The sequence below is a fragment of the Haliotis rubra genome, unplaced genomic scaffold (genome assembly GCF_003918875.1).
Source record: "Haliotis rubra isolate DU_JTF1 unplaced genomic scaffold, ASM391887v1 Scf261, whole genome shotgun sequence".
Lineage (NCBI taxonomy): Eukaryota > Metazoa > Mollusca > Gastropoda > Lepetellida > Haliotidae > Haliotis > Haliotis rubra.
In genome coordinates, this window is record NW_025766681.1 from 1,105,051 (window position 1) to 1,117,552 (window position 12,502).

Below are 12,502 nucleotides of genomic sequence, written 5' to 3' on the forward strand. Positions count from 1 at the left end.
TAAGCATAACTTTACAGAGCAAAAACATTTATTATCAACAATGGCTTTCATGGAAGATATAGCTTGGGTGAAAGCAAGTGATATCTCCCTTCATCACAATGCCTTGTAGACCATATAGACATCATTGATTAACATGATATCATAATCGAATGACATAACTCATCTCTGACACTGAGGCTGTTTAGCAATAATTTTTGCATTCAAAAAACTTTCAATACAGTATACAGACTGAAAAAGTTTGAAAAAATGGTTTTGGATAAAAAGATTCAGGTCTCAGAATGTCAAAAATTCTGTGTTGATCTGTTTGATATAAAAAGACACTGGTGTGATATTCTCTATGTCTTACAATAAGGCAGCTGACATGCATTGTATTGTGTAGTTACCATGGTTACATGATACCTCCATTTCACAAGGGTTTCGTTCAGATCTGTGACCATGGTTACAGATCCGATACATAAACTGACAAGTGACATGGGATGTATCAGTGTCTACTGAACTGCAGTACTTCAGTAATAATCAATGCATTTTTGTAACGCTTCATATCCTATCAGTTCGAGCATGCTCTATGGACAAACACCATCATGGCCCCAGTCAGTGGTTTACTGTGCAGTCACTTTAATTCTCAGTACCCTGGGGTGTATACAACCCAAGCTGTCAGGTCCTACAAGGTCAACAATCACATTAAAATCTTTTCCTTCCGGGTACCCATTCGCTGCTGGGTGGAGAGGCAAATTCAAACAATGTTTAAATAGACAACACATGTACTGCATGTAATTCAGAGTTGACCAAAACCCTAGATACTTTCTGGTGTCAAGATGCTAAATACAGTCACCCGTCAAACTACGCTCCACGACCAACACTGCATAATCATAAAATACTATGGCCTGTGAATTACACCACCTCATCCTAATTTTCATCGCCCTGTTAATCCAAGCATTATCAAGCAAGGTGATAATAACTCCCCTAACAATGAGTTACGATGGTCTAAGTATTCTGATGCTTCGTGGAACGAGACCCTGGAGAATACGCTTCATTTTTTATGCGACTCAATTACACTAATTGGCCAGTGAACATGAAAGCAAAAAGGTTTGTAAAGATTTGAGTCCTAATCAGTAACCCATAGACACACAGCATAGACAGAAAGAATACCTGCTCCTTTCATCATCTTCCCACTGTTAGCAATTTGAACTTGCATGTTTAAACAGTCTTTTAAATGGCATAGCCAGACAGCCATGTTGTTATCACTTAAATCGTGTAATTCACTCACAGTGAGTGAGTTGGTGAGTTTAGTTTTACACCACACTCAACAATTTAACAGCTATATGGCGGCAGTCTGTAAATAATTTAGTCTGGACCAGACAATCCAGTGAACCCTCACAGTGACTGCTGCTTGTTTGATTGACTGACAAGTGGATTACATCTGGGTTTCAGATCAGTAAATTGGCTTACACACTCACTGACTGTTACCCAACATCAGCGCTAGACATCGGTACTAGTACCATATTCCTTACCAAACATACCAATAGTTAATGTTCCACAAGGACTAGTAGAAAGGTGCAATTATTATGTTTTGCCACTATGAGGACTAGTAGGCTGAAAAGTTTGGATTCCATTGTTGAAAATGCTGACCAAAAATCCTCTAGCCTCAACTTGGCTCTTACCATCATTTCTAGCACATAGTAGTGTTATCCTATAGACTACTGTTACCTGATCTCACAAGACAAAGATCAAACAGACTTTTCCTAGACTCGACTTCTGGCACAAGTTCCACACTCAAAACATCCTAAAAACTACTGTTCGCTGATCTCACAAGACAAGGATCATACAGACTTTTCCTAGACTCGACTTCTGGCACAAGTTCCACACTCAAAACATCCTAAAGACTTCTGTTCGCCGATCTCACAAGACAAGGATCATACAGACTTTTCCTAGACTCGACTTCTGGCACAAGTTCCACACTCAAAACATCCTAAAGACTTCTGTTCGCCGATCTCACAAGACAAGGATCATACAGACTTTTCCTAGACTCGACTTCTGGCACAAGTTCCACACTCAAAACATCCTAAAGACTTCTGTTCGCCGATCTCACAAGACAAGGATCATACAGACTTTTCCTAGACTCGACTTCTGGCACAAGTTCCACACTCAAAACATCCTAAAGACTTCTGTTCGCTGATCTCACAAGACAAGGATCATACAGACTTTTCCTAGACTAGACTTCTGGCACAAGTTCCACACTCAAAACATCCTAAACACTACTGTTCGCTGATCTCACAAGACAAGGATCATACAGACTTTTCCTAGACTCGACTTCTGGCACAAGTTCCACACTCAAAACATCCTAAAAACTACTGTTCGCTGATCTCACAAGACAAGGATCATACAGACTTTTCCTAGACTCGACTTCTGGCACAAGTTCCACACTCAAAACATCCTAAACACTACTGTTCGCTGATCTCACAAGACAAGGATCATACAGACTTTTCCTAGACTCGACTTCTGGCACAAGTTCCACACTCCAAACATCCTAAAGACTTCTGTTCGCTGATCTCACAAGACAAGGATCATACAGACTTTTCCTAGACTCGACTTCTGGCACAAGTTCCACACTCAAAACATCCTAAACACTACTGTTCGCTGATCTCACAAGACAAGGATCATACAGACTTTTCCTAGACTCGACTTCTGGCACAAGTTCCACACTCAAAACATCCTAAAAACTACTGTTCGCTGATCTCACAAGACAAGGATCATACAGACTTTTCCTAGACTCGACTTCTGGCACAAGTTCCACACTCAAAACATCCTAAACACTACTGTTCGCTGATCTCACAAGACAAGGATCATACAGACTTTTCCTAGACTCCGGGACTTCTGGCACAAGTTCCACACTCAAAACATCCTAAACACTACTGTTCGCTGATCTCACAAGACAAGGATCATACAGACTTTTCCTAGACTCGACTTCTGGCACAAGTTCCACACTCAAAACATCCTAAACACTACTGTTCGCTGATCTCACAAAACAAAGATCATACACACTTTTCCTAGACTCAACTTCTGGCACAAGTTCCACACTCAAAACATCCTACACATCATGCCATTGTCCTATTGTCATTTTACTGAAGCTCTTTACTGACATTTTGAATAGGAACTACAGATATCGCTGTATAATAATACATCCTGCATTTTCTTGCATTTCGTGAGTCAGTTGTCAAGTTAATTAGAGATATAATGAGGCATAATCTCATAACATAACGACACATTAGATTTGTTGGCTGGAAACTCTGCTTGAATTAATACCACTATGTTCACTGTTTATTGAAAAAATAGCCCCTTTCACTGTTGCCATAGAGACCCTATCAAGGAATTAACAATGCTGCCAATATTTTATCGGACAAAATAATTGTAATCAGTCTCCAACAGTCTTGTCGTCCAGACTGAAATGGATTAATCATCGCAATTATCTCTCATAAATCTTGATCATATTCCTTGTGGCCAGTTTATTGATATGAGGCAGCGTCTGAATGAAGGTCATCTTAACCCAACAATCTGTAACAAGCAAATATTAGCTTACTTCTGCCATGACTGATGAACAATATTACCGCTTTTTGGGGTATTGATATATTCAAATATTTAACATGTTTATAGTGAGTGAGTGAGTGAGTATGGTTTTACGCTGCATTTAGCAAGATTCCAGCATTATCACGGCAGGAAACACCAGTAATGGGCTTCACACATTGTACCCATGTGGGAAATCGAACCCAGGTCAGCGGCATGACGAGGGAACGCTTTAACCACTAGGCTACCTCACCATCCCTTACATGTTTATAGGTAAATACAATGCTATCATGCATGAACCTATCTTGCCTATACTCAGGCCTCAACCAAATGAATATATGTACATTGGATTGAAAGCAGTCTTTTTCATATATATTGACAAAATTATGTTCAGACAAGGGGGATAAGTCTATCTACCTCTTTAATTTATGGTCATTTAATTGCTGCTCTAAAATATATTCCATCTACATGCCGTTAGTCTGTAGAAAATTGCGTCTGGACCAGATGATCCAATGACTGATATCATGAGAGTTGATGTGAATGAGTGAGTATGGTTTTACGCCACTTTTAGCAATATTCCAGCAATGTCACGGCGGAGGACACCAGAAATGGGCTTCACACAATTGTGTACCCATGTGGGGAATCGAACCTGGGTTTTGGGCGTGACGAGCGAACGTTTTAACCACTAGGCTACCACACTGCCACAGAGTTGATGTGCACAAATACGATGACATGTGGTGGTGGTGGTGGTGGAATTGGGTCTAACATCGTGCTTGAGAATATTTTGCTGATATGACGACGTGCATGCGTGTGTATGTGTAGGTGCGGCTGCTTGTACTAGCCCAGACTTCAGCTGGTTTTATAGTGCTAGCCAACTGAGATACCATGCCGCAGTGAAGCATGAATACCCCACTCAGACACATTATACTGACTCCCGAGCCGACCAGTCCTTGATGTATCCATTAATGCCGAGCGCCAGGCTGGAACCAACAAGTACCATATTTTAACGTGTTTTGGTATGACGGTTGGAGATCTAACCCGCGACCTTCTGCACTCCATGCGGACGCCCTAACCACTACACCACGGAGGCGGTCACGATGGCATGTATAAACTGAGTTGCAATTGTCCAATCCCATCAGTTGCCATATACAAAGAGCATGGGTTGCTGAAGGCCAATTATAGCCTGGATGGTTATCTCCCATTTGACAGACACCCAATTGACAGACACTGAACTTGAAGGTTAATTAGGGTAACACCTACGGGTATAATGGAACAGTCCACTGTCTAGTGAGTAGAGCAGGCTGAACCTGAAACAGGTTCGTTACTGAGAAGTTTGATTGTAGGTAAATAGAACTTTGTTGTGTTTAAATGATAAATGATTTCTCTTCTCAAAAATTGTTTTTACTATCAATTACTATCGAATATAAAACCAGGTTTGTCACTGAGAGGTTTGATTGTGTTTATTGACAGAAAAGCCCCCTCCCAATAATAGCATATGTACAACAGAAGTTAACTGAGAAAACGTTTTGTGGGAGCGATATAGATATGTACATATTTGAAAACATTCTGATTTGCAGTAAATGAGACAGCTGCATTGCCATGTAAGATACGATTAATACAAATCAGTGTTCTAATTTTAACAATACTTTCTAAAGATTGTAACAGTTTATGTCTTTGTGTAGTATACAATGGCCATTCAAGGAAGTAATGAAAAACATTCTCACATCCATGGCCACATTGGCATGATGCGTCATATTTTAAATATTTATTCTAAATACATCGTAATTAAGTGCACTCGTCATATATCTTAATACTGTGTGCAAAACATATAACTTCTTTATTCCATATGAATAAGATTAAGGTTCACATTTGTCTTTATTTGATTTATATGATACATCAGTGTCGCAATTTCTAATAGATAATGTTTTCAATATGATGATGCAGACTCCCGTTAGACTAGAAGGTTAATCCGAAATGTTTGTGAAAAACTGTTTTCATATTGCAGCAATAAAAATTCAAATTACTGTCTTTTTGTCCATCTTTCAAAATAAATAATATAGCTTCAGTTTTAATACAAGACAAATCTTATGGATAACAACTTCTTGATTTATGTTATCCGTAAGATTTGTCTTGTATTACTACACCAGCTTCTAAATGCCTTTGAAGAATTTAGCTTCAGTTTGTTCCTGTGTTTTTATTTGGACTATTCCATAATAATGTGTAGGTAACAGGTAGTAGATAATCTGTTCACTGAACCGTAAATATTGTCATTTTAAGGTGTCTGCGAACTGGCTGTCTGCGTAATGGAAGGACACCGCCTGGATCTCCATGGGTGGAAAATTAATAAGCATATGCTTAAAGGTTAATCAGAACCTAACACTTTGTAAAATGAAAGATTCAGGTCTCCAAAGCCACAGAATTGAAAACTAAACACATTCAAAATCAGAACAACTTGAAGTCAAACAGAACTGAATATTTACACAACTGAAATACCATAACAGCAAAGTTTATACATACCTCGCAGCTAATCAAAACAAAGGGCAGAAAATGCCACATGTTATCTAACAGTCGACTGTTGTCAGAGTTTATAATTACATGCTAGACAGCTAACTGTATCACAGTCTATAATTACATCTAGACAGAACAATGGAAACAATTGGGCCTGGTCAGCTGATAATGGCAGAGTTATTTCCATGGCAACGATTACATCACAGGCACCAGTGTGAGGTCAGCATCATTGTGTGGGTTCACTGTTACTGGGTAAAGCCAAATAACACCAGGCCAGGAGGACAATGCTTGAATGTTAATCAGTGTATGCGAAGAGCTGCTCGCTCCTTCAACAACGTCAACGTGTCAACAGCATAGCCGCTGTGAATCGGACCAAACAGCTAAACAAACTTAAACAAACCAACATCACTGAGTGTGTTGAAAGGTTCCACTAATTCTACTGAGGAACACACAAACATGAAGAGCTCATTATGTCCCCTAGACTAACAGTCTCTAAAATAGAATTTGGATAGAAACAAAAAACTGACTTTCAATTGTAAACAAGTACCTGTGAGATGGGCGATTCAGATGTTCTAAGCCTGAAGAGTGAGTGAGTGAGTGAGTTTGGTTTTACGCCGCTTTTAGCAATATTCCAGCAATATCACGGCAGGGGACACCAGAAATGAGCTTCACACAATGTACCCATGTGGGGATTCGAACCCGGGTTTTTGGCGTGACGAGCGAACCCTTTAACCACTGGGCTACCCCACTGCCCCCTAAGCCTGAAGAAAATCTTAGACTTGCTTCATTAGAAGTTGGATGAACAAGAACACAAGACATCTTTTATGGATAACAACTTCTTTTTTATTCTTTATACGACGTTTCAGAGCTTATTATTGCTCCTTCATCATGTATTCTTGCTTCATTAGGGCTTGCATTACTGGGCAGTGGGGCAGGGGTGGAAATAACCCATTGCCCGACGTCAAAGTCCACTGTTTTTACTATCGGGCAAGCAAACTTGTATATCACACTGTACCAGTGTCCAATTGCATTTCCAATGTTAATTATGTTGTTTATTTAAAAAATCAGCAAGAAAACGGTCGGTATAGTTGAAAAATTATCAGGGCAAGTGACTTTACATGTGCCACTGTACCGGAGTACACTATCAATTTTAAAACTATTTCCACCCCTGTGGGGTAGCCTTGTGGTTAAAGTAGTTGCCCATAACGCCAAAGATTCAATCATGCAGGTACCCGGTACAATGTGTGAAGATAATTTCTTGTGTCCCCAGGTATGGTCTTTCTGGAATACTGCATGAAGTGGCAAAAACATATTTCCTCACTTTCGTGTTATACAGTGCATTTTAAAGGTTTTTTTTCACTTTTGCAATATTAAGCGCTTGTCGGAGTATACATTAATCAGGTTCCGGGACAGACACACTGACTGCTTGACTGCCAGAACCACCATACAGTTAATCACTTAAGCAGTACAAGATGTAACTTGAAGCAGAGACTGTTCCCTTGCTACAGGTACTGACTGACTACCTGGGAGGAGGTCAGTATACACATGACTACCAGCTAATGTACCAATAAGTTCTGCATTTAGCACATGGATGAGACGTTAACTAAGATCAGGGAATGAAAGAGACTATTTATACTTCCAAGTAGTAACATTAGGCCATTGGCAGATTCAAAGGGGGAATGACTAAAGACTAAGGCTGTTACGATTCACTTGCATATTCGGTGAATCGAACCGTAGCCCTTCATGAATTCAATTCGTTATTCGTGGTCACCAGAACCGAATATTAATGAATATTTACGATTTTTATAAGGGAGTGTGTTTTAGTGTTGGGAATTGGTTAAAATCTCATAATTGATGATTGGTTCATTACAACCGATCAATCATCGAAAATAATTGGTTATCGTCATTTATGAAATGTTCCTGGTTAGTTTTGTTAATGCTCAAATATGGAAAAACAACATGTAGTTCTTTGGGGTGTTTTGGTGCAAAATTTCATATCTTTAAAGGATGACAAGTATGTAAGGAACATAAATTTCTTAGAGTCTTTAAGATATATTCAATCATGACTTGGAACGAGCTTGTAGTGCTTATGAAATGTAACAGACAAAACCAACCTTGTGAAATATATTGTTTATGAAAACAAGTGGTCCAGAATTGGTTGTTTTTCGATTATGAGAAAACATGATCGATTGCTTGGTCGTTTAGTCACTGCGACCAATCTTCGATTATTTCAATTAATCGGACCACCACTATTGTGTTTTACTTGAACCATTATGTCCTTTTTCAAAGTGAGATATGCAAGAATGGAATATGTACTAGCCTTGTAGTAGCGCACGTTTTGTTAGTTTGCCTGAAGGTCGCACATGGTACTGTTGACTATTACATACCAAATTTGAGTGTCATGAGATCACTGGTTATAGCTGTGACAAATTAACACTATCAACATGGGCGTTCCATTTCGTGCATCAATCACTTAACTACAATATTGTATTCATGAATAATTATTCGTATTCGTTATCCAATATTCGTGATACATATCATATTCGCCAAATAGTGTATTCATTGCAGCCCTACTACAGACCACATTGAAATTAATGTTTTGCATTGGTGGAAATCAGACACATACACACAGCCACACATACACACAGCCACGCATACACACAGCCACGCATACACACAGCCACGCATACACACTGCCACACATACACACTGCCACACCAACAGAGCCACACATACACTCACAGCCATACAGCAGACACATACACACAGCCACACATACACAGTCACACACACACAGCCACACATACACAGTCACACACACACAGCCACACATAGGCACATCACCACATGAGCAAAATATTCTTAAGTATGACATTAAACCCTATTTCACCTCACCTCCAAGAGATCATCAATGATCAGAAATGGATGGTCATTAACACAATGTCAGATGTCGTAAACACCACAGCAACAATATATGACAAATTCTGACAGACAATTGTCCAAACTGTACCGAGAACACTCACTGAGTACCACCTAAAGAGTCACAAACACAATGCCCACAGCCCAACAAAGACGAGGGACTGCTACAACAGTCTTACACAGCCCAGACAAAGAAAACAGAAAGACGTAACACTCCTGTACACAACTACATGCACATCTACATATATGTACTTCTGTCATACTGATTTCAAAGCTTGAAGGTTTTAACAGGAAAGTGAAAAATACCAAGCAGCCCTTCCTACCTAACACTCCTCACAGACAACCAAATGAATCTTGACTTGTATATACTCCTATTCACTGGCATTAGAGTCTTAAGATTTTAGGAAAATAAAAAAACAAATAGCCATTCCCACTCTGACCCTCCCAACAGGAACCAACCAGATTCACATCTCCATGTAAGAACTTTCATCCAGCAGCCTTCAAAGTTGGGACATTTTTTTAAGCATACCAGCCGAGCCCTCACACTCCCCAAGAAAATGGAGAATTCTCTAGGATTAATTCCACCCAAAAAGGGCATATATATTTTGCTGCTAGTTCCATCTGGAGTTTGCTTCATAGCAGGGTCAAATCAAGTAATGTTTAGACCAACTTCTAGTTTTTAAATTTCAGGAAATACAAAAAAATTCTCTAAATACAGCAACATTAATTCTTTCCGTTACAGGTCTACTTGTCAGGAAATCGGTAACAGGAAATGATGGCTAATGGTAACCTTTTCTGGCTTTTTACCGTCACAATGACATTTTCACAAATGTCTTCTCTCCCGCAAGTGTCCTCTTTCACAAAGCACACCAAGAGAAAGGACACATTTCTTCCCCCAAACACCATATGGTTGATGCAATGTTACAAACTGTCGTTGATGCAAAGTTTTACCTCACATGAACTCTTGAACTGTTTAATCAGTTACACCCAAAACTGATGCAAAACATGAACTGAATCTGAACCTTGCTCCATGGTGGGCATGTATTATCAGATCCACTGTAAAAATTTACTAACTGATCTTATTTCCTTTTTTCTATGCTCTTTTGAAACAAGTGAAAATTGGGCTAGGACTGACACATATCATTCTTTCAATACAAGTGTGTAGGCTTTGCCCTGTATATTGCCTCAATTACATCACTGTTTCCAATCTTATCTCCAAAAGCACCTCTGTAGGTGATACCAGAACAACGTTTACATTCCTGCTGAACCCATTCTAATTTCAAGCCTAGAATTGCACAAATCTCTATGGCAATACTTATGTACATATCGTAATTTCAAGATCATATAAAACAATAAGAACAAGTTGTCCCTTCTAAAGACTAGTGTTCTTTTGTCCAGTATCAAGACTTGCCTATTACATTGTTTAAGGAAATAATATCATCCATGGACTGATGATTCAGTATGTCAACAACACTCTAGACTATTGCTTAGTTTCTGATTACATAAAACATGGATAGAAACAAATAATTTCATTTAAATTGAAAAGGAGCCAGGGTGACATGGCAGATTTAGAATCCGAAGACATCTCTTGCTTCATTTAGGGCTTTAACATTGCAGAAAGGGCTGGGAGGAATGGAAAACAACATGGTTCACGGACTGTGAGACAGGCTGGTTACAGCCTTGGAGGAAGGCTAGTTCAGGCCTTACAGGCCACTTAACATAGCTTTGGAAACACAGCAAGACGCCCTAAGCGCAGGTTCAATGAATATGCTATTATTATATTTCCTGATATCGGGTCAATTATTATCATTTTAGAATATTTTAAACTCTCATGATAATTGTTGCATCTGGAGTGCATATTTGCAACAAAATGCATTCCATTCATTTATATTATACTAGATGTCACAAAAGAGGGCAAGGTTTTAAAGAAAAAACTGATTAATGACACAGCATTAACTTATAACAATTAATTTACATTTACAACTAAATGTATTTGGTTAATTTATCCTATTCTATTTGTCACAAAAGGAGGAAACGTTATTAACTAAAAACACCTGATTAATGACATGCGGGACAGCAGCCCATACAGTTACATGTCACTGTTTAACATAAAATGTCACTTATTGTTTATCCGAACAGCTCCCCATGAAGCCTCATGTGATCCATTTTCACCTCATCTTGGTCAAGGTCACCCCTAGGTTGTCCGGTATTCATACCAGCATAATCATGATAAAAATATGTCATACCATCAACAGCAATAACTAGGAAACTACACCCTATAAAGTATAACGTAAGGAGAGGGACTTTATAGAAGTCTTGGTCGTGTAGCCTCGTGGATAAAGCATTCTCTTGACATGCTAGTGGTGGTCCGATTAATTGAAATAATCGAAGATTGGTCGTACTGACTATACGACCAAGCAATCGATCATGTTTTCTCATAATCGAACACAAACAATTCTGGAACACTTGTTTTCATAAACAATATATTTCACAAGGTTGGTTTTGTCTGTTATATTTCATAAGCACTACAAGCTCGTTCCAAGTCATGATTGAATATATCTTAAAGACTCTAAGAAATTTATGTTCCTTACATACTTGTCATCCTTTAAAGATATGAAATTTTGCACCAAAAAAACCCCAAAGAACTACATGTTTTTTTCCTTATTTGAGCATTAACAAAAATAACCAGGAACATTTCATAAATGACGATAACCAATTATTTCGAAGATTGATCGGTTGTAACGAACCAATCGTCAATTATGAGATTTTAACCAATTCCCAGCACTATAACCTGCCAAAAACCCATTTTCAGTTTTCAAAATGGGTAAGGTGTATCAGCCCATCGTAGTATTCCCAACATAATATTGCTGAAATACTGCAATAAAGCCACATAAGACAATTCTCATTCATAACATCTACAGCAACAACCTGTGTACTAAATACTACTGAATATACACAAATATAAGTGTTACTACAATTCATATGAGACAAAACAGCTTCAAATTGATCTATTTTCCTGAGCAAACTGGTAGAACAATGCGTCAGTGTAAGACCCCCTGGTTCAGTGATAATGTGCGAGCTACAGTCAGACCTGGATATGAATGTCAGAGGTAGGCGACCTTTGACCTGACACATTCCTAACTCATCCCATTTAGCTTAGTCAACACACTGGCGGCACAATTAAGTCAAAACAAAAGAATGCTGGTAACTGACAATGATGCTATATATCAATGGAGCATCATGCTCCACAAAACAGGAAGTGAAGATGGTATGGACATGACGTTCTTATCAAAGGTTTCTTGTGAAGTGATATTTTATTCCATCAATTATCAGACTAACAAATAAATATGAATTGAGAAAATATTTTGCCACACACAGTTTACAGAAGACTTATACGTAGTATACATAAACTTACATTACACAATATGAGCTGAGAAGATTATTTTGCCACACACAGTCTACAGAAGACTTATACGTAGTATACATAAACTTACATTACACAATATGAGCTGAG

At 38.6% G+C, this 12,502-nt stretch overlaps 1 protein-coding gene across 2 annotated transcripts in view; it reads right to left on the reverse strand.

Moving 5' to 3' along the window:
- LOC124280183 (integrin alpha-PS1-like) overlaps nucleotides 1–12,502 on the reverse strand; it is a 76,523-nt gene that overhangs the window by 36,130 nt on the left and 27,891 nt on the right. The window lies entirely within an intron of this gene.